Source organism: Vombatus ursinus, unplaced genomic scaffold (assembly GCF_900497805.2).
Source record: "Vombatus ursinus unplaced genomic scaffold, bare-nosed wombat genome assembly UNPS02014861.1, whole genome shotgun sequence".
NCBI classification, from domain to species: Eukaryota; Metazoa; Chordata; class Mammalia; order Diprotodontia; family Vombatidae; genus Vombatus; species Vombatus ursinus.
Window position 1 is genome coordinate 9,083,203 of NW_020954639.1, and position 22,163 is coordinate 9,105,365.

At 40.3% G+C, this 22,163-nt stretch overlaps 1 pseudogene; it reads right to left on the reverse strand.

The window, feature by feature from the left end:
- The window catches only part of LOC114027494, a 28,345-nt pseudogene extending 7,043 nt beyond the window's left edge, over nt 1-21,302 (reverse strand).
- Nucleotides 21,303-22,163: the final 861 nt, after the last annotated feature.

Here is a 22,163-nt window from a genome sequence, read left to right on the forward strand (position 1 = left end):
AATTAATGCAAGTTAATAAATGTTTTAAATAAAAAAGGAAGGCTTCCCTTGGAGGCAGGAAGATCTGAGTTCAGTTTTCACTTCTGACATGTGCCAGCTATGTCCCCAATGGGAGTTCACACAACCTCTCAGTGCTCCCTTTTCTTTGTCATTTAGTCATTTCAGTCATGTAATGACTCTTTGTGTCCCCATTTGGGGTTTTCTTGCCAAAGATACTGGAAATGCTTGGTCATTTCCTTCTCCAATCCATTTCGCAGATGAGGAAACTGAGGTAGAGTTAAGTGACTTGCCCAGGGTCACAAAGCTATGAAGTAACTGAGACTGGATTTGAACTTAGGAAGATGAATCTTCCTGACTTTAGGCCCCAGCGCTCTATCTACTGCGCCAACTAGCCGCCCTCAGTGCCCCATGCCAGGCAACTATGAATTTCATAGTATAAATATACATATAAGTATATATATATATGGCATTTATATGATAATGTATGCATATCTAAATAGATACAGAGTATAATATACAGACAAGTTACCAACATGCCTCAGTGGAAAGATTTTCCACGGTGGAAGTTCAATAGGGATGATGAAAACCTACAGATCAGACTGCAAAATAAACTGATACAATTCTGCTCTTCCACCCTCACATTGCAATTCTGACATGTTCTTCCGAGAACAGACTAAAAATACCATGTTGCTTTAACAGTAACCTTTAAATCATTCTAAACTTCCCAATGAGCAATAAAAAACTAATGTTAAATGCAGGTCAGAATCAATCTGCTCCCTCTGAGGAAAGCACATGGTCTTTTATCGCACTGTCAATCACCGATTTGGGCTCAGAAATAAATTTTGTTTTACAGAGATCTTGGTTGTGCTGAACTTCAGACAGTTATGGAAAGCATGTGATAGTGTTAATTTGGGGATAAAAGTTTAAGTTGAGGGGATTCTGATACAATACAGTAAGTGTGTGGTACTGCCTTCTACACCCAGTTAATACCTTCTCTTATTCCCCAAAATTATTTTGTCTTTACTTGGTATTTAGTTCTCTGTGTAAATATTGTTTACTCATAGTAGGAAGTAAGTTCCTTGAGGGTAGGAATTGTTTCATTTTTGTCATTGCACCATAGTAAGGCCTATCTGTTGTTGTTGAGTCATTTTTCAGTCATGTCTGACTCTTTGTGACCCCATTTGGGGCTTTCTTGGGAAAGTTACTGGAATGGTTTACCATTTCCTTCTCCAGCTCATTTTATAGATGAGGGCAAACAGAGTTAAGTGACTTGTCCAGAGTCACATGGCTAGTAAGTGTCTGAGGCCAGATTTGAACTCAGAAAGGTATATCCTCCTGATTCCTGAGCCCAGCACTCTATCCATTGCACCACCTAGCTGCCCCATAGTAAGGCCCATAGTCACTTGATAAATGCTTGTTGAATTGAATTGGAGCAAATCAAAGGAGCATTTTGGACATTCAACTGAAGGTTTTTAACATACACAATGATTTCCTAGTGATCCCTTTAAGGTGTTTCCCGATTTATCTACTCTGTTATGTAATACCATTTCTTTTAGATCACGCCTTTAAAGAAAAGCTATTATATATTTTTTATTGAGCAATCAAATCAAACTATGGCTATGTCCAAAAGCAAGTGCTGGAATCAGCTGCAGCTGAGAAATGCAGTCTTCCAGTCCATTTCTCTTCCTGACCTGGGTGAATTTATGGTTATATGGAGGCTGCTCAAGGGCTCAGTGGATAGAGCACTGGGCCTAGAGTCAAGAAGACCCGAGTCAAATCTAACCTCAGACACTTATGAAACTGTGTGATCCTGGGCAAGTCACTTGACCTCTGTTTGCCTCCATTTCCTCAAGTGTAAAATGAGGATAATAATAGCACCTATCTTCCATAGTTGTTATGAGGAACGCATGAGGTAAACTTAGAAAATGCCCAGTGCCTGGTATATAGTAGGTGCTATATAAATCATTGTTATCTCTGACTAGGACCCACCTGTCTCCTCCTGAGCTGGCATAACTTTCCTCTGTGACTTTTAGCATCCATTTTTTCTTTGCATCTAGTTTAACCATGTATATAAACACATTTGCAGCTTATTTAGGTCACATCTGTGTGAAGACAAGTGATCGAAAAACAAAACATTAAATTAAGTAGTGTTTAACTTGTTTGTTCTATACAAGGTCTATACCAGTTTAGTGGACTTTTACACTAAATGAACTAGCTGTTCTATCGTCTTGTAAACACAAGTGGATATTTTAGTGATTACTCTGCACTTAAAATGTTTGTAAAGTTGTATGTTGAAAATATTTTGACGAGAAGAAAGAGGTGAGATTTTCAGTCAGTCAACAAGTCAGCAATCATCCCTACTTGCAAATGGCTTACATTCTTACAGGAGATACAGAAACATACATAAATATGTACTGAATAAAAATTAAAAGAATAAATACTATATGGCCAAAAACAAGGTAGTTTGAGGAGAGCGCTAACCACTGAAGGGATCACTAAAGACTTGGTGAAGACAGGGCTTGAGCTAAGTCTTGAAAGAAGAGAGGTATTTCTTTCCAGTGCATCAAAGGAAGGCACTCTTTTTCTATATATATAGTTCTGTTTGCTGATAGAATAGGTGAAAGAAAAAAATTCTAATAATTCCTAAAATTAACTTGTGTTCTTTTTAAGTCCGGAGTCAGGAGCCAGACCTCATCTTCTAACTTCAAAAAGACCACATAGAAACACTCCCTGAAACACATTTCTAGTTTCAGTTCCAGAGAAATCTCCCTGAAAATAGCTCTAGAATGCAGAATTCCATTGCAAGTTACACAAATGCTGACACAAGAGTTTCTAACCTCTTACTTCCTCTGCCATCATCTATCAACTACAGCTCTCCCAAGATTGTTTGAGGGTAGGGGTGGGACACAGGGAAGTCACGGGACCTCAAAGTTGGAGAACCTCAGACAACATCTAGTCCAACCCATACCTAAAAATAAACCCTTATCTGACCCTCTTGATAAGACATCACCCTGCTTCTTGGAGATCTGGAGGGAGGGAAGCCCATTTCACTTCCCAAGGACATCCTGTTCTACTCTTGGACAGATCTGCTTGACAGAGAGAATGCAAAAAAGGGATCTGAAAATGTGGCTTTGCCGGCCAGGTCGAGCGTCAGCAGAATGATGGGTTTGTTGTTTATGCCTCTGGGGACACGATATCAGATTGGCTAGTGTAGTGACTTGAGTGCTGGACCTGAAGTCTGGTGGGTCTGCCTGCCACAAGTGTCTTCCCACTCTAGTCCATCTTCGACTAAGCTACCACAGTGATCTTGTTAAAGCTCATATTTAACCCCACCAGACAACCCACCACGCCCCCTCTCCCTCAACACACACACATTGTCAATAAACCCCAGTCGCTCCCTATCACTTCCAGGATCAAGTATCTAACCGTCTGTTTGACATTCAAAGCCCTTTATAACCTGACTCCCATACTTTTCAGCCTCCTTACAAGTCACACCCCCTACTCCCATCCCCCACATACTCTTTGATCCAGGGACACTACCCTATTTTGCTGTTCCTTGATCAAGCTCCATCTCCAAACTCCAGTCATTTTCACTTAACGGTCCCCCATCACCACCCCCCAGTGTTTTCCTTCCTAAATTCTCCCTCCTGGATTTCCCAGCTTCCTTCAAACCCCAGATAAAATTTCACCTTCTACAGAAAGCCTTTCCTGGTCCGCCTTAATTCTAGTGCCCTTTTTCTGTTGATCGTTTCCAAATTAGACTGTATTTAGCTTATTTGTTCTAGTTATTAATATGTCATCTCCTCCGTCAGACTCGGAGTTTCTTGAAGGCAGGGACTGTCTTTTGCCTTTCTTTCCATAAGTAAAACTTAGCATAGTGCCTGACACATAGTAAGTGCTTAATAAATATTTTTTGACTGATTGACTGAAGATCTGGGTTCAAATCCTGCTTTTGCCACTTGTTAGCTGTGTTTTCCTGGGCAAGACACTTAATCTCTCCAATTCTGCTTCCTTATCTATAAAATGAGAAAGTTAGATTAGATGGCCTCTAAGATCTAACACTAATTCCATGACCCTTCCCTGGGTCCTAGGATCCTCATGTTATCTTCCCTTACTATTTCCCTCCATTGTTGTTGTTGTTGTTGTTGTTGTTCAGTTGCGTCAGACTCTCTGCGACCCCATTTGGGATTTTCTTGGCAAAGATACTGGAGTGGTTTGCCATTTCCTTCTTCAGTTCATTTTATATGTGTATATTTTTGTTGTTGTTGTTGTGCAATGTGGGTTAAATGACTTGCCCAGGGTCACACAGCTAGTAAGTGTTATGTGTCTGAGGGCAGATTTGAACTCAGGTCCTCCTGAATCCAGCGCCAGTGCTCTATCCACTGTGCCACCTAACTGACCCTTCTCAGTTCATTTTACAGATGAGGAAACTGAGGCAAACAGGATTAAGTGACTTGCTCAGAGTCACACAGCTTATAAGTATCTGAGGCAAGATTTGAACCCAGGAAGATGAGTCTTCCTGACTTCAGGCCCAGTATGCTATCCACCGTATCATAGAACAAAAGTTAGATAATTCACACTATTAGATAATTCACACTGAAGTGTAATCGATTGACAATTGCTTAAAGGGTCCCCTGCCCCACCAAGATTTTTGCATTTTTAGAGGAATTAGACCCTTAAGCTAAAGGAACATAACCTATGGGAATTCAGATGTCCACTAGTAAGGAATGAATTGATTTATTTTCTCATGGAGCCTTTCTAAGGGCCTTGAAACTATAGCCATAACTAGCTCTGCCTCCTAAGACGTTTGGCAAAGACTCCAGTCTTCTAAGACCCATAGACTTTAGGTAAAAGTTCTTTGAGTGAAATGCTATGTATAAAATATCTTATAGGATCATGGATCAACAGAACATGGGAAGACTGCTAACCATTCCCATTTCTCATCTTTCTGATCTAGAGCCGCACGAGTTCTATTTTTTCCTCCTTTCCCTCTCGTTTCTCTGAAAAGACTGCAAACACTCTAATGATACTGTCCCAAAGGAAGGGAACCATAATGTTCCAACAATAGGCATAATTTTTTAATATGCCTTTTCTCTGAATGTCACATGTGTTTACCATTGTTCATCTAGTGAAACTAAAACCCACTTCTGAGTTTTATACATAACCCGTGAAAACTTAACCTACTTTAAAAAAAAAAAACTGTTAACAAAAGCAGATTCACTTCTGCAGGGGGAAAAAGGAACAATTCCCCTGCCAGTGTGCCAACTGGAGAGTTGTTCTAGGGTCAGCACCAATCCACTGGTTTACATTTTTAGGGAGTATCCACCCAGCAGCTGTGTTTCAATCATCTTAAAAGCAACACTGCCTCCCACCCCCTCCGCCCTAAGTCCCTGAATTGTAATCAAAAGAACACAAAATTGAATATGCAATGAAATATACATTATGCTCCATTGTGGAAATGCCTAATTACTGTACTATACATGCTAGGCCGGAGATTGACTGAAGGCAAGAGAATGAGACAGAGTTGAGGCTATTTCTGGGCTAAATCCAGCCAGCCAGTGAATGGTACAGACCTTATCTTGTGCAAACGACAAGACTATGGAACACGTAAATGCATACGGGCACAGAAAAGATGGATTAAGGTTTATATTAAGAGAGATGCCCTTCCAGTTATGTTTCTGATCCTCTGGCCTTTGCCGTTATGACTCAATTGCCTTCTACTTTCTGGTACCTGCCTCATCAGCTGGGAATTTCTCATCCTGGAATATCCCTCTACTATACTAATCCACATTTGGAGTCACCTTCTCTCCTTTCTGTGTTATCTTCTCCCATTAGAATGGAAGCTACTTGAGGGCAGGGAACTTTTCCTTCTTTTTGCTGTACATGTATTTGTATCCCCAGTGCTTAGCACAGTGCCTGGCAAATAGTAAATGCTTCCTAATCAATACTTGTTGCCTCATCTTGCCTTGCCTTCATGACTGTGTTAAGTACTTTTCAGGTGAGGAGATCAATTAGGAAATGAAGCTAGCTTCACTATCCTCAGGCCTAGGAGAAACTCTAGGAGATAATAAAAGAAATAAGAAGGAGACACTTCACACTCTCTTCTCCTAATATGAAAAAGTTTTCCTCTAAGAGCTAAAAGGAAGTACTAAATAGACTAACAGCAGACCAGATTTATTGTGTACCTTGTAATAACGGTCTAGGTTCTCTGAGGGATATACCCAATCTAACACTTATTTTCTGTCTTCTGAGAACATGGAGTCACAAAAAAATCACAGAATTTCTGAGCTGAAAAGGATGGCAGTGGCCATTCTGTTCAACCTGTTAGAAATAAGGCCTTAGAGAAATAAAGCTTTCAAGTTAAAAAGGAAACTAAGCTTGGAGTGAGTGAAGGATAGTTTATTTACAGTCCTTGCGAGAGACCTGGGCACACCTCTCAGAAGAGATTGCGCCCATTACAGAAGCCAGAAAAAGTTTTATACTGTTAGAACGCCACAACTCCTTCCTTCCAGGCCCAGATTGGTCCATTCCTTTCCAGGTTACAATCTTACACAATCTCCCATCCTATGTCCCCTCGACATTCCCTCCCATCACTCGTCGTCCAAAATCCCATGCCCTTTGTCCTGCTTAGGGCAGGTTAAAACCAGCTCTGCCCTCTAGAACTTTGGGGTCTGTTAAAAGATTAGGGCCTTTCTCATTGGCTTGCCCTTTCAAGGTTTTGCAAGCTTGTTAGAACAATGTAACTTGTTATTACCAAATTCTTTGCTGATGTTGTAAGATGTCAAAGGTTATCTTAAATTGTGGGAGCATGATACCTTGTCCCTTACAAACCTATACCTGAATGAACTCTCCATACAATATATCCAACAAGTGGTCACCTGGTCTTTGCTTAAGGATTAACAATGAGGGATAACTCCCTGCTTCCCAGGGCAGCTCATTCTACTTTTGGGTAGCTCTAATTGTTAGGAAGTTTTTCCTCTTTGTTATTGTTGTTGTTCAGTCATTTCAATTGTGCTTGACTTCATGACCCCATTTGGGGTTGTCTTGGCAAAGATACTGGAGTGGTTTGCCATTTCCTTCTCCTGTTCATTTTACAGATGAGGAAACTGAGGCAAATAGGGTTAAGTGACTTGCCCAGAGTCATACCGCTAGTAGTGTCTGAGGCCAGATTTGAACTCAGAAAGATGAGTCTTCCTGATTCTAAGCCCAGTGCTTTATCCACTTTGTCACCTAGCTGCCCAAAATTTTCCTGACAACAAGCCTGTGTTTGCCGATATTGAGGCAGCTAGGTGGTACAGTGGATAGAGCACTTTGCCTGAAGTCAAGAAAACTTGAGTTCAGATCTGGCCCCAGATATTTAGTAGCTGTGTGACCCTGGGTAAGTCACTTAACCCTTGTTTACCTCAATTTCTTCAGATGCCAAATGAGGATCATTATAACACCTATCTTCCAGAGTTATTGTGGGACAATATTTTTAAGCACTTAGCACGATATACGTGGCAAATAGTAGGAACTTAATAAATGCTTATTTTCTTCCTTCTTCCTCTTTCCAAATAATATTTGATAATATTAATTTGTGATCATATTTACTAAGTCCTTAGCACATGGCAGGTGCTTAATAAATGTTCATTCCCATTCCTCTGCCACCCTTTCCCAGTAGACGTAGTGTGCTTTGGGGCCAAGCAGAACTTAACTAGGCAGCTCGGTGGTGAAGTGGATAGAGTCCCAGACCTGGAGTCAGAAAGAGCTGTAGAAGGAAATGGCAAACCATTCTAAGATCTTTGCCAAGAAAACCCCAAATGAACAGTCAGACTGGAAAATGACTCAACAGGAACTAGATTAATTTCTCTTAAGTGTGATAGTCCTTCAAATATTTGCAGATTGGCATGATATCCCCACTACATCTCTTCTTCTTTAGGCTAATCATCCGCATTTCTTCCAATATGGCCTTTTTCTAAAGGGCTTTCACTATCCTGGTGGCTCCCTTCTATGGACATTCTTGCTTAGCAATGTCCTTCCTAAAATGTGGTTCCCAGAACTGAGCCCAATGTTCCAGATTTGGTTTGAAAAGGTCCCATGTAACAGAATCATCATGACATTTTTACACATGTTAACACAGCTCATGATAGAGCCTGAACCTGCCTTAATTACCCTGGCTAACATATCCCACTGTTGGTTCATATTGACCATACTGTCCACTAAACCACCAGCTCTGTTTTCAGATGAATTGTCATCTAGCCATATTTCCCTCATCATATACTTGGGAATCTTAATTGATGAAATAATAAGACCATAGATTTAAAGTCAGAAGATGCTCATCCAGTCATGTCCCCTCATTTCTTAGGACCCAGAGACCCTGAGTGGCTTGCTGGCCCACTGTTGCCATTGTGATAGAGCTCTTTTGCCTTTGCTGTGGGAATGAAAGAGACGGGGAGCTATTGTGTTATGAAGCTAAGATTTGTGATTATAACTGCCTATGTTACAGCTGCCCATAGTCAGGAGATAGAGGGTTTGTAGGCCAGGACACTGATCAAAGTAGGCAGCTGTGAGCTGGTACCTGTACTCTTATGGTACCAATTGGGACTATTGTGAGCCACGGCACTGTGGAGCAGATGTGGGGTGATTTGAGTTGGCTTTGATCTCAGAACCTAACTGTGGGCCCTTTGACAGAAAATATAGAGATGGTACTCTGGTTTTGGTAGGGTAGTCTTGAGACCCTATAAAATTTCCTTGCTGACTTTTTTATTATCCTTGCTAATAACTCTTATCTGTTTCTCTTTGTTTGTTTGACTAGTCATCTTGACCTCCATCTTGCCACTGGACTCTAATGACTGGAGGAGAGAGTGAGGCTGATGACTTTGCACAGCTCTGCCTCACTTAAATCCAATTTACTTGCAAGTCAAGATATCACCATCCTGATGTCACTGGTCCTCTTCGAGAATGAAGAATGAACAACTATCTGTTTTTCCTTTCCTGTAGACTTTTTATCACCTGGGAGATTGATTTTTTACCTTGAGGTTTTTGGATATGCTTTTATTAAAGGAGTTTTTATATCAGTCCTCAAGCTCTGAATAATCCATTCAGTCAATCAATAAACATTTATTAAGCAACATCTACTATGTGCCAGGCACTATGCTAAGTGTTGGGGACATAAGAAGAGGCAAAAGACAGTCCCTCTATTCAAGTTGCTTACAATCTAATGGAGGGAACAACATGCAAAGACATACAGACAAGCTATATATAGGGAAAATAGGAAACAAGAGAGAGAAGGCGCTCGAATTGAGAGGGGTTGAGGAAGCTTTCCTGTAGAACATGGGATTTTGGTTAGGACTTGAGGAAGCCCCTAGGTGCAGATGAGAAGGGAGAGCATTGTAGGCATGGAAGACAGCCAGAGAGGATCCCTGGAGCAGAGAGATGTTGTGTTTTGTTCATGGAACAGCCAGGAGGCCAATGTCACTGAATTGAAGAGTATGTGTCAGGGATGAAGGCGTCAGAAAACCTGAAAGGTAGGAAGGGGCTAGGTTATGAAGAGCTTTGAATGCAAAGCAGAGGATTTTGTGTTTGAACCTGGAGGCAACAGGATCCAGTGGCTACTGGAATTTATTAAGTATGTTGGGGGGTGTGACATAGTCAGACTTGTGCTTTAGGAAAATGTCTTTGGCAGTGGAATGGAGGACGGATTAGAGTGGAGAGAGATTTGAGGCAGCAGAACCACCAGCACCTATTGCAATAGTTCAGGCATGAGGTGAAGAGGGCAGTATCAGAGGAGAGAAGGAGGCATATACAAGAGACGTTGCAACGGAGCAACCTAGAACCATGACTGATACATGTAGTGAGTGGCAAAGCCATTATTCAAACCCAAGTCCTCTCTATATCCAGTGCCAATTCCCTTACAGCACATAGCTCTCATAATATGACATAAACACGTGGAAAATTAATTGCATGAAACATTGCTATGAGACATCATGACGTCCAGATGAAAACATGACCTTCGAGGGCACAGTGGAAGCAAGACAGCCTTCTCTCTGTACAGTTGGCTTTTGTGGGTACTCTAAAGGCATTTTGTTTGTATGTCCTTAGTCTTGATTCTCCCCTTCTTACTCTTCACCCTTTCCTCTAGAAGTATGGAATTAAATGTGAAATGCATGGCACACACAAGAAGGAGTGTGAGCCCAGAAATGGAAGTAGGCAGAAGTGTTTGGATAGAGCTTCACCGAGGAGGATGAACTTGAGCCAGATGCTAGGTGGATGGGCAGGCTTGGGCTAGGGAGAAACACGAGAGGGGAGGGAGGGCCAAGATGAACAAGGTGCAGAGGCAGGAATGTATGTGCTGTTTATAGGACGTTGAATAGACCAGTCTCACTGGAGCTATGGGGTAGAGTAGGAAAATCTCGAGAGGATTGGAAAGATCTTCACATCTGGGAGATCTTAATGACTAATTAAATAGTAAACATTATCCTTTCAGTAATGGGGTAACTTTGAAGGCTTTGTAACAGGCAAGTGGTACACTCAGATTGGTTTTTGTTTTGATTTTTGCTATAATAAACTATTTCTTTAGAATATCTTGTTGAGCAATTGGGCATCTAGCCTTACTTTCCCCGCTTTATACTTGTGTCTTTGATTTTATAGTATAGGAACTTAGATTTATGCTATTAAATTTTATTTCATTAGGTTTACCCCATCATTTTATCCTGTTGAGATCTTTTTTTGATTTCGACACCATTGCCCGACATGTGAGTTATTCCTATTATCTTTGCAAAATACGGAAATTTGATGAATATGTGGTCTATGTCTCTATCCAGTCAGCTCAGCTACTGCCCAGTAAACCTCCTCTTACCTACAGCACCAGCAGCTCACAGAAGTTATCTTATTTATAGAGGGTAGCTGTTACATGGCAGAGACCAAAAACAGGACTTGTACAGAATGTTTGTATAAAGTTCTGTCTGACTGGGTCAATAAATCATTGTTTCTCCTGACAGGGATGTGAAAATAACGACAATAATTCTATTTTAATACTTTAATGGATCTAGGGTTACATAAACGTGGATGGATAGAACAGCTCAACTATTGCTCAATAATCCCCTCTTTCCCCACAGTACATGGAGCAAACCACGAGGTCACATGGCAGAGGGATGCTTCTTGGCTCCAGTTACCAGTACTGGGATCAATGGGTAGAGATTACAAAGAAACAAATTTAGGCTTGATGTTTCATCCTATATTCTTCTTGTCTACGTCTGTCTGGAAGTTCTCCACGAGAGTTCTTCTACCTGACATACTAAAAGTCTTCCCCTTAGGGTTTCTATTTTTTTTCTTTGTAACATTACATGGATAGCAGCACAGTACTCAAGGCGTGCCTGTGTTACTCCTCACTCTTGCTATTGACCAGCCCACCTCCTTTTCTGGACATACATCTCCTGAATAATAAATTTTGTGCCACTCTTTGAACACAAGTTATTATTGGTAAAATCGGGCAGCCTCCTCAGATATCCCATGTGTCCTTTGGATGCCCTCTGGGTGATCTTCAATTATTATTCTGTGGGAATTGTGCTAGCCTAATATTTGCAGCCATGAAATATCACCGGAAGAAAACTGGTGATAAAAAGATGAGGAATCGGGAAGAAACTTGGAGGACATTGAAAGTGATGCAAAATTTCGAACGCCTATCCAAGTCACTCTTTTCTTAATGAGGCCCAACTCACACTCATCCAATCTGTCCAAGATATGAGTAGAAATGAACCAACTCAATGGAATATCCAGTGACCTACATATCAATCAGGATGACAGGCATCTCTCAACAAAGTAATTTTTCCTCTGTGGATGGCTAGGCTGAATCTTACGTAGGTCATGAATCTTATTCAGGAAGTTCCGAAATGTCCTCGCGCTTTAGACAGTCAGTACAAGTTCACCCAAGAACAAGAACATTTGAAGGACTTCACTATCTACCAGAAATTCTTCTTTCATTTGGGTTCCATCCAGAACGTCTTCCACACTAACAAACACCTTCTTCCCTTCTGTATGTTTTGTATTTTGTTCAGTATTAATAATCAAATGTTTGGAAACAGATACTTTGGTTTTATTTATAAAAGACTCTTTAATAATGTTGAGTATAAAATATCTCGTTGTTGCTGTTGTTGTTGTTCAGTCGTTTCCAAAACCCCACGACCCTGTTGGGGGCTTTCTTGGCAAAGATACTGTAGTGGTTTGCTATTTCCTTCTCCAGCTCATTTTACAGATAAGGAGCTGAGGCAAACAAGGTTAAATGACTTGCCCAGGGTCACAAAGCTAGTAAGTGTCTGAGGCCGGATTTGAATTCATGAAATGAGTCTTCCTGATTCCCAGCCCAGTACTCTATCCACTGCGACACCTAGCTGCCATGAAATGTCTCATTAGAGGACTATCTTTAAGGTTCAACTGTGTTCTATAAGATTAAATACTTTTTAGTAATCAACAAACAATAAACACAGTGGAGTCTTGTACTCTGTACATTGTAAGTGTGTGAAAGTGTGTGTATTATAAGATATAATACTTATCTTGTGTGACTATATAGATATGGCACACAGTACAAAGAACACCATTTATAAAATCCAGCTTGTTCCCTTCTGATATTTACGTAAAGGACACCCTGAAAGTTCATGTTGATCATTCTTATATAGATTTTGAAGAGATGAGGAAGTAGGTGTATAGATCAGTAATTACTGATACCTTCTCAATCCACCAACCAGAGGAAGATGTAAGTCAAAAATTCAACACAGAGAGAGCAAGCTTAGGTCAGTATTAGCTGTCACTTCTAATTAATGCAAGAGGTGATACAAATATGCTCAGCATGCACCCCAGTCATCAATAAACATTTATTAAGCTCCTACTATGTGCCAAGCACCGTGTTAAGCACTGGGGATAAAAAGAGAGGCAAAAGACTGCCTTCAAATGTCTAATGGGGAGACAATAAGCAAATATGTAGAAATGATCTATGTACAGGACAAATAGGAAATAATTTTAAAAGGAAGGTATGAGAATTAAGAGGGGTTAGGAAAGGTTTCCTGTAGAAAACAGTATTTTAGTCAGAACTTGATGGAAACCAGAAGGGAGAGATGAGGAGGAAGAGTATTCCAGGCATGATGGACAACCAGAGAAAATGCCCAGAGCTGAGAGATGGAGTAACCGGAAAGCAAGATAGAGTCTACAAAATGGAGTGGAAAAAGAGAAATGGGAAGCCTTGTAGTTCCTTCACTTAGCTCTGCACAATGTAATTTCACTGTTTAGTTTGAAGAATTCTGAATTCCCAGAACTCAATCATAGGTCTGATTTGCATTAATATTTAATATCCTACTTATAGGCATCTACAAATTACAGCCTATAGGTACTCTTACGGATTAGAGTAGTATCATTTTTTTCTGCACCTTAATGGATCCCAAGGCAGTGAGTTCCCCTCACTTTCAATAACAAGAAGACACGATTGGCAAGAAAATTCCCCATATTATTATTGTTCCTGTTATTGTTTCCTCCTTTACTAGAAACTACTTATATTTTAAGCATGATAAAGAGAGAACCAACTTAAATAGAAAATTAAAAGCTTATGTCCCTTAATGGCTATCTTATATTTTTTTCAGTACTTCTAGGATTTATAGCTTCATCCTTATGGATACTACCCAGAAGCTCTTCAAAAGTTTCTAAGACCAAAAAGCATATCCATCCCTTGGCAGCCAGCCTGGTGATCTTGGTGATAAATATCTCCAAATTGAACTAGATGGGCCTTTGGACAATACTTATGAAGTTCATTACTGGGCCCATACTCAAACTTTCCCAGCATGGTAGAAGCTACCAAATCTTAGAGTTCACTAGCACCGTCTTTAAGAGCCCAGAGTCAGCTCTGTACAACAAAATCCAAACCAGAATGAATGGAGAACAAAAAAGGTTTTTTGGCACTCGAGATCTACTTATCGACAATGTTTCCTCCAGTATCTAACAATGCAATAGTTTGTAAATGGAGAAAGTGAATGAGCAGGGTGCTCACACGTTTCACCCCACACCTGTATTATTGCATTAGCAGCTGGTAAGGCAGGGAAATATAGTGGGGAAAACACAGGACTAGAGATCTAGAAACCCAGGTTCCCCACCACTGTTCTAGACCCCACTCTGTTACTCACTAGCTGAGTGACCTTGAGCAAGTCACTTAACAAGTTAACAAGAAGTTAACTTCTCCTTCTCTAGGGTTCCTTATAATAAAATAAGGATAAGGGGACCAGATTATTTTCTAGTGTCTTTCACCTGCATTCTATGATTCTACCATGTAATTGATATTCCCTCTAATGCGTTTTGCACAGTTTTAAGATTAATTTCCCTAAAACAATTTCATCATGATTTTTCCATGCTCACAAACCTTAAAAGAACCCCATTATCCACAGGGAAAAAATTTCAATCCCCTTAGTTTGATGATATTCAAGGCCCTCCACAATCTGATCCAACCTACTTTTCTAACTTTACCTACCCTACAAGATTATTCTCCTTACTGCCCCTGAATATGCCATCCTGCCCACATTTCCCTGCTCATCCCTTTGCTCATTGGCATGTCTTCTGTTTATAACATCTGCCCCATTTATCTAATTTCCCGAGGCCCAGTTGAAGTCCATTTCCTTTGTAAAGTATTCTCTGATCATTCCTCACCCCCATTGTGCCTCCTTATTCTGAATCCTCATAGCGCTCATTAAGTACTTAACTATGTGGAGCCAGGAAATAAAGCCTACATTCAATTCCATTGAATACGCATTTATCAAGTACCTACTCTATACCAGGCCTTATACTAGGTTCTTGGAACCCCAAGACAAAAACAAAATTGTCTCTGTCCTTGGAAAGCTTACATTCTACTACTAACATCAAGTTCTACCATTAACCGTATTAATTTCTTTTTTTGTTTTGTTTTGGGAGGCAATTGGGGTTAAGTGACTGGCCCAGAGACACACAGCTAACAAGTATCTAAGGCCAGAATTGAACTCAGGTGCTCCTAACTCCAGGGCCAGTGCTCTATCCACTGCACCACTTAGCTGCCCCAACTGTATTAATTGTTAAGAATCTCAGTTTCTTATCAGCAAATTCTATGTGCTGGACTAAATAATATCCAAGTCCCTTTCCAGCATCTAACATTCTATCATTATAGAATTCTATTCCCCACTATTATTCATTATCTTTTAGGGTATACATGCCTTGACATCGTTAAGATTGTATGCCTGCTGAGGGTAGGGATTGTCATTTTTTTCATCTCTGTATCCCCAGCACTTACTATAGTATTTAAAACATGGTAAATACTGAATTAGTGTTCATTGATTTGAACTGTAAGATCCTTTAATACAGGTGATTTCTTTTTTATCCCTCATAGTGCCTTATACATAGTAAGTACAAAATAGATTTGTTTTTCAGTTAGTTCTAAAATTCTTTCCGCTGGCTGGTCTTTTAAAATAGGATAGATTATCATGTGGCTGGGACACTTTCAGTAAGAAGGCAAGCTTTCTTCCAGGCCTATCATTTGGAAGGAGAAAAAGAGACAGAAAAAAAACAACTATCATAGCACAACCTGATGTTGCCCAGCTGAAGGCTGCTATGCAAGACTATATCACTAGTGAGGGCTGCTTTAAAAATACAACAAAAAAAGAAGTTCTACCGATTCTATAACTGACTTATTGCTCAAAATCAAATCCATCACCCAGATATCCTAGAAACTATTCAGAGGATATATAAAACACCACATTGGTCTGGGGGAAAGAGGCATTTCTCTAAATATGATAGCTATTAAGGGCATTTCAGGATAGATGTGTTATCTGCATATTCTTACACCACAGGGATAAGAAACAAGTCAGTAAAAGGTAGTTTCAAACAATTTTCAGCAATAGAAACACATCAAAAAATTATAGCTAGATTGAGAGCAAGAATTTTCAATTGTCCAAACAGCATTGGAATGATGGTGTTTTTTCTACCAAACAGAAATTTGGGGTGAAGAAAATCTTAAAATAAGATTGAACTGAAAAAAAAGTTTCATTGCTTTGTAGGCTACTTTTTTTTTAAAGTTACTTAGAAAGCACTTGAAATACCATTTAAAAGAAATAAGGGAAAAGCCTGTAGCATGGTGAAATTGACAATACATGATAAATATATAATAAAGGGAAAGTTTTTACTTTAAAAGACTGTGAGCACATAAAATATTTGAAAGCAATGAACAATCTTTTTACAAGTGAAATATGGTTGATATTATAGTAATGGAAGTATCTATAGCTAGATAGATAGAGACAGAGACAAGTGCTAGATTTGTGATTTCATTTTTTAGGGAACTCCCAGATAAGGAAACCCTATTTACATAAGCAGACAGCTATTTAATTTATAATTTCAGAGTGGGCTTAGAGTATTGATTTTGCCCAGGGTTATATGGCTCTATAGGCCGCTAGGTGGCGCCACAGTGCATGCAGCACCAGGTCTGGAGTCAGCAAGCCTCATCCTAAGTTCAAATCCAGCCTCAGACACTTACTAGCTGTGTGACCCTGGGCAAATCACTTAACCCTGTTTTCCTCAGTTTCCTCATCTGTAAAATGAGCTGGAGAAGGAAATGGCAAACCACTCCAGTATCTTTGCCAAGAAAACCCTAAAGTGGGCTCATAGTCAAACACATCTGAGCAACAAATACAGTTATATATATATGTCAGAAGCAGGATTCGAACCCAGGTCTTCCTGTCTTTCAGGCCACCGGGGTATCGACTACACCGTATCACCTATCCATAACTATACTGTATAAATTCAATACAGGTGGTTTGAGACTTACTAACAACCCAACACTTATTAACATTTCCTGACATGATCCCCTAATACCGGCACTCTTAGTTGACCAACATCCTTAGTCTTCAGGAGCCACCAAGGTCCCCCCTTAATTTTGATTCCTATTCCATGATATCCCAGCTTTCCCCTAGTGCTGCCATGAAAGCTGCTTCGCTGCCAGAATCTATCCATCCCAAGCTCTTTACTCTGTGTACTTCTTGATTACCCACAGGATTCATGAGGGTAGCGGGGGAGGTGCTCAGGACTTTAGTGGAGGCCCAAGGCCCAGAATTCCAGGCTTGGGTTTTAAGATCTTAGGAATCTGAATTCAGGTTCCAAATTCTGGGTTATTACTTCAATCATATTATGTGTCAAATAGGTTTTGTGGGTTGGCCTAGAGGCCTGAAACTTATGATATCATTTGGGTGGCCAATTGTATTATGAATTCCAACAACCATTTTATAAACACACTTTTGGAACACAAAATCTATAAGTCTTGAATTGCCTATCCATCTCCCCAAATAAAGAACTAAAATTATGGAATTTAACATTCCTCTGGAGAAGAGAGAGAAGCTAGCACACATCTTCGTAAAAAGCATAATTGCTGAGGTCATGTATTTTAGTTTGTCAGACCACTTGAATTTCAAAAGGGGCTGGTTCTTGTGGTCCCTGCTTCTGGGAAGGCTGAGTCTGGTGGATCACTTAAGTTCAAGACTTCTGAGGTATAAGAGAACTAAAGCCAATCAGCTATTCCTATGTAGCCTGACACCAATATGGGAAACCCTTGGAAGGAAGGCTACTAGAGTGCCTCAGAAGGGACAGACTGGCCTACGTGAGAAAAATGAAACAGGTTACACCTTCCATACGGATCAGCGTTAGGATTAAGCCATTGGGTAGTCACTGAATTTATGCCTTCTCTAAGATAAGGACAACTAAGTCTCCCAAAAAAAAGGTGGGGAGAGAGGGCCAACTTTGCAATGAATAAAAGTGTGAGGTGAAACTAGTGATTGGTAATTATACTTTACATTTGCATGACACTTTTATAGTTTTAAAAACACTTTCAAATATATTCAATACCCACTAAACCTCTGTTAGAGATAGCCCTATAATGGTATCACAGTGATCATTTGTTAGAGGAGGAAACTGAGGCTCATAAAAGTTAAATGATTTGCCCAAGGAAGCTCAAGCAGTGAAGTTAGACCTAGGACCCAGATCTTCTGCCTTATTACAGTTGTGCTCTTTTCACTAGACATCACTGCTATAGCAGTGGTAAGGGAATATTTCTACCTGTTACCCTATGGATTTAGACCTAGAAGGTACTTTGTAGGAATTGAATCCAATAACCTCATTTTACAAATGAGGAAACTGAGACCCAGAGCCCTTATGTGATTTGCCTAGGATCACATAGCTAGTGTGAGACACCTGCAATGTTGTTTGACATATCCCAGGATTCACCTGTGGATTCAGAAACTGGGGTTCACGGAAGTACAATTTTTGCATTTGGAATTTTCTCTGAGATTAAGCCTAAGAATTGAACCTTCAATACCTGTCACGAAGAATGACAACTCCCTCTTTCCCTTTTCTTTTAAGAGTAAAACTCTACTTAGGGGGCACAACAAAGACACAACCAGAGGATAAACCACTTGGATCAAAAAGGGGCACGTTAAAGGTTGCAAACAGTTATGTGGTATGCGAATCGCATCAAGGCAGCATCAAGAGGATTTAGAATGAATGTGTGTCCAGGGAACTTAAACATAGTCCAAAACATTCCCATTCATTTAAGAACCCCCTTGGAGTCTCTTCCCCTTACTCCCTCAACTCTAGGTAGCCATTAGTGATGGAAATTACCTGGTTGTGAGATTAAGGAAAACAATGGGTCAAACACCAGCCAGGGGACCAAGGTGGCTCTGACAAATTACTACAGAGCCTCTATTTTAGGGCAGCAGGATATCACTCTGGAGGATTTTTCCATCAGCCAAAGTATACTTACCTGAATCTTTGTAGATGTGACCTTCAATTAAGGCAATGATTTCCTCATTACCCATTTTCCACAGACTTATTTTACAGAGATCCACCCAGGGAGCATGAAATGGGAAAATTCACAGGCAGCAACAATAACCAAAAAAAAAAAGACCCTTTTTTGTTGTTGGTTGGTTGTTGTTAGTAAAAAGCAAGCAGTCTTTATAGCTTAGAAAACATGGAACTGTTGGGAGCCTTTATACAGCTGACCTGTTTTTTCCAAGGACAGTTTTTACTAAGTGCCATGGATGAAACAATTGTAGCAAAGATGTAAAGATGCATAAAGATGTTGGGGGAATGGAAGGGTGGGTGAAGAAACTATGTAACTATGTCATAAGGGAACAATAGTTCTTATCCTCATCCTTCTTTATCCTTTGGGACCCAGATGTAGCAAACTATTCTAAAACCACCATGTCATCAGCACAAAATAGCATCCTGAATCCATGAAGGTGAGGATTTGTCATGTGCCCATACAGGTAACCTGTCATGGCAAGCCCTTTCTGTAAGTAAATAATTAAAATAACCTCAGCAAGAGCTTTCTCTGTTCTAAACATTATGCTCCAGCCCTGAGAAAATATTCAGTGTGTTTTATCAATGACTTTGACAAAGGTATGCTTATCAAATTTGCAGATACCACCAAGCTGGGAAGGATCACTTACACCCTGGATGACAGAGTCATCCAGAGTCATCCAAAAATATCCTGACAGAAGGGAGCTTTGGACTGAATCAAATAAGATGAAACACAATGGGATAAATATAAAGGTTTACCCTTGGGTTCCAAAAATCCACTTCACACATATAGGATGGGGGCCACACGGCAGTTTCTCTGAAAAGATCTGAGGGGTTAGTGGTCTGCAAGTTCAGTGTAAGTCAGAAGTATGATAGGGCCATGAAGGAAAAAGAAAAAAGTCAATGGAATCTTGGATCGTGAAAGAGTCATCGCCTCTAGGAAAAAATGAAGTGTTAGTCCTTCTGTTCTCTGCCTTTGTCAGATCATGTCTCAAAAATTGTGCTCAGATCTAAGAACTACAGGAAGCACGTTATTAAGCTGGAGAAAGGCCAGAGGAAAGCATTGAAGGTAGAGAAGATCCTTCAGTCTGTATTAGATGAGGGTGGTTTGAAGCACCCATGTCTTTCACGGGGGAAGAAGGAAGAGGGGGAATTTGCCATAGTGGGCAAAGAACAGGATGTTTAGTCTGGAGAAGAGAAGAGTCAGAAGAGACATGATAGCTCTCTTCACGTATCTAAAGGGCTGTCGCATGTTATTAGACTTGTTATATTTGGCCCCAAAGGGCAAAACCAGGAGCAATGGGTGGAGGTTATAAAGAGGTAAATTTAAGCTTGATATCAAGAAAAATGTCCTAACAAGAAAAACAAGAAAAAAATCCACTGGGCTGCTTCAGAAGGTTGTGGGTTCTCCCACCTTGGAAGTCCTTGAGTATAAACTGAATGACCATATATAGGCTCAAAGATTTGGAGTTAGGTGTACCACAGAGGTCATCGAATCCAATTTTCTCACTTCACAGGATGAGGAAACTGAAACCCATAAAGGTTGTGACCTCCCTAAAAAACAGTAAATAAAAGAGCTGAATTTTGAACCCAGGTTCATTGACTCCAAAATCCACGGCCTTACTATCATACCATGCTGCCTTTCAATGTCAGATATGGTAAAGTGGGCTGTCCTTTTGGGTATGAGTTAGACTAGATGGTCAGTGAGGTCCCTTTCAACTACCAAATTCCATAATTCTTTTTGACCCATTCATTGTCTACCATGAGCAAGTCAGAACAGGGATTAAACTGAAAAATTAAGTCAATGATTAAGTCTGGGGAATTGTTGTAGAAAATACCAGGGAGAGGGGAGGATTTGCCACAGGGTGCAAAGAGCAGGAAACTATATCAAAAGTCATTCATAAACACAGACCACTCATTATTTGCCTTTGACCTGACCTAGAACTAGTAGCATTCCAATGACTGTTCTCTCATTAAAACCGGAAACGAGAGAGCAGAAACTCAGTTTGCTGATGTGCTGTTACCATTAATCGGAGCACCCAGGGTGGTGGTGTGTTTTTTAATGGTGTTGTTACAACTTAAGCAGAGGAGCTACCTGATGTTTTACTAATCAAAAAAAGGAAAATGTAGCTATTCCACCTTTCCTCCACGGAGCTCTTCCTTGATTATTTAACCCAGCTACCTTGCAAAAATGTCCAGAATTTTCCTATATTGCCTCCATCCTCCCACTCTCAGATAAATACAAGCACTCACTTGGCCTTCACTTAACAAAAAACAGGCATAGAATTTTTTTTGTCATCTCCTGACATTCCCTAGATAGCGTTTTCTTTATTATTATCATTGGTTATTGAGTGCTGACAGTATGCTCCGTACAAGATACATAGAAGACACAGTTCCTGACCCCAGAGACTTACGGTCTAAGTTAGGCAGACAAATAGCTCAAGCAGGAAAAAAAAAATACCAGCTGAGAAGGTGGTCATATCTCCGAGATGCACAACGGCTGTGTGAGTTTAACCTGGTTCACAGGACTCCTGACACAGCACTCTATGAACATAGACCCTTAATAGATATTTGATAGTGCTAAATCTACTGCAATGTTTTAATAATTTATCAACCGAGACAGTGGGATCAGAGATTCACAGAATGTAAGAGCTGAAAGGACCTTGGAGCCCAACTTCTTATGTTCTAAACCTACTGTCTTGGTAGGAAATTTTGAAGAATGAAGTGACTTACCCAAGGTAATGTATAGACAGTGGAAGAAGCTAGGACAAGAATCAATCTATAAATCAATGAATAAGCATTTATAAAGTGTCTGCTGTGTGCTCTGGGGATACAAAATAATGAAATGTTCACTGCTTGCATGGAGTTTACATTCTATTGGGGGAGGCAACATGCACACGTGGAAATAAACAGAAAATAATTACAAGGTAATGGGGTAAGTGGGAGGAGGAGGCAGAAGCCTCCCATAGAAAGTGGTTTTGAGCTAAGCTTTGAACAAAACGGGGGATTTTTGAGAGGTAGTGATGAAAAAGGGGTGCATTCCAGGCACTGGGGACAGCCTGTGCAAAGTCACAATGATGGGAAACAGTCTTCTACTAGAACCTAATCTAGTAGTCAAATGTGTTCCGTTAAAGGCTGTCACCATTCATACATTACTATCTTACATTTTAAGGGACAGCTAGGTTGTGCAATGGATAGAGCACTGGCCCTGGAGTCAGGAGGACCTAAATTCATAATCCAGCCTCAGATTGTGTGCTCTGGGCAAGTCACTGAACCCCAATTGCCCCTTTAAAAAAAGAATACATTTTAATAACCCCTCTCAAAAGTAATGCCTTCCCCCC